The sequence below is a fragment of the Octopus bimaculoides genome, chromosome 3 (genome assembly GCF_001194135.2).
Source record: "Octopus bimaculoides isolate UCB-OBI-ISO-001 chromosome 3, ASM119413v2, whole genome shotgun sequence".
Classification (NCBI taxonomy): Eukaryota; Metazoa; Mollusca; class Cephalopoda; order Octopoda; family Octopodidae; genus Octopus; species Octopus bimaculoides.
In genome coordinates, this window is record NC_068983.1 from 55,833,049 (window position 1) to 55,835,170 (window position 2,122).

Here is a 2,122-nt window from a genome sequence, read left to right on the forward strand (position 1 = left end):
CTACAGCTGGATGCCCTTCCTAATGCCAACCACTCCGAGAGTGTAGTGGGTGCTTTTACGTGCTACCAGCACGAGGGCCAGTCAGGCGGTACTGGCAACGACCAATCATCATCGTGTGTGTATATGTATGTGTGTATATACAGATGCATGAATATACACACATACACATGAGAACTCACATGCACACACACATATACATATACACACATTCACAGCCACACCCACACACATGCACACTGACACAACATTGTCCTCATCATCGTTTTATGCCAACTTTACCAGCTGGCATGAGTTAGTCGGTCGGATTGCCAAGTAGCAGCAGAGAGACAAGTGGAGGAATAAGAGAGATAGAGAGAGATAAGTGATAGAAGATGGATGTCAGGGAGATGAGAAATGGAGGCCAAGGATGTAGATTTATCAGGATACACATAGATGCATACACAGTTTAAAAGCTGCACCTAATGTTACCAAAGAGTATGAACATGGTAGATCAGTTCTGCACTTAACTCTTATCTCTTCTTCCAGATAAAGCCAGTGCACTTTACTCTTTTAATCTGTTACCTGTCTCAGTCATTTGACTGTGGCCACGCTGGAGCACCGCCTTTATTAGTCGAGCAAATCGACCCCAGGAATTATTCTTGGTAAGCCTAGTACTTATTCTGTCGGTCTCTTTTGCCAAACTGCTAAGTTACAGGGACGTAAACACACCAGCATCGGTTGTCAAGCGATGTTGAGGGGACAAACACAGACACACAAACATACATATATACATATATATATATATATGTATATATATATATATATATATATATATATACGACGGGCATCTTTCAGTTTCTGTCTACCAAATCCATTCACAAGGCTTTGGTCAGCCCGAGGCTATTGTAGAAGACACTTGCCCAAGGTGTCACGCAGTGGGACTGAACCAGGAACCATGTGGTTCATAAGCAAGCTACTTACCACACAGCCACTCCTACACCTTATATAGAAAAAGAATGCGGAAAGCATAGCCAGTATAAATACTTTATATAATGAACACGTGTTTTGTGTAGCTGGTAGACATCAATTACATGAGCGTAAAACCCAGTTAATTCGACAAATGCCACCAGTGGAATTCATCGGAATTACTCGGCAAGAATACAACATGAAGAAAGACAACACCTTTATATGTATAGGCACAGGAGTGGCTATGTGGTGAGTAGCTTGCTTATGAACCACATGGTACTGGGTTCAGGCCCACTGTGTGGCACCTTGGGCAAGTGTCTTCTACTATAGCCTCAGGCCGACCAAAGCCTCATGAGTGGATTTGGTAGACGGAAACTGAAAGAAGCCTGTCGTATATATGTGTGTGTGTGTGTGTGTGTGTGTGTGTGTGTGTGTGTCCACCATCTTGACAACCCATGTTGGTATGTTTTTGTCCCCGTAACTTAGTGGTTGGGTAAAGGAGACTGATAGAATAAGTACTAGACTTACAAAGAATAAGTCCTGGGGTCGATTTGCTCGACTAAAGGCGGTGCTCCAGCATGACTACAGTCAAATGACTGAAACAAATAAAAGAATAAAGAACCTCGAGAAGATAAAAGGCAAAGCAGAATTCGGCAGAATTTGAAGTCAGAATGGAGCAATGGGCAAAATACTGCTAAATATTTCATCCAACACACTAATGATTCTGCTACCTCGCTATTGTAATAATAATAATAGTAATAATAATAATAATAATAATAATAATAATAATAATAATAATAATCATTGCTGCTATAGGTACAAGGCCTGAAATTTTGTGGGAGGGAACTAGTTAATTACATCGACCCCAATGCTTAACTGGTACTTATTTCACCAACCCTGAAAGGATGAAAGACAAGGTCAACCTCGGTGGAATTTGAACTCAGAACGTAGTGACAGGCGAAATACCGCTAAGCATTTTGCCTGATGTGTTAATGATTCTGCCAGCTCACTACCTCCTTAATAATAATAATGATAATGATAATAATAATAACAACAACATAAAAATGTAAGTAAAAGTAATGACAGAAAATAACAGAAAATAAAGAAAAGAATTGAAAAGAAAAACTTACATTTGATATCGGTGGCTAGTGGTCAGTATGGAAATATAAAGAGAGAG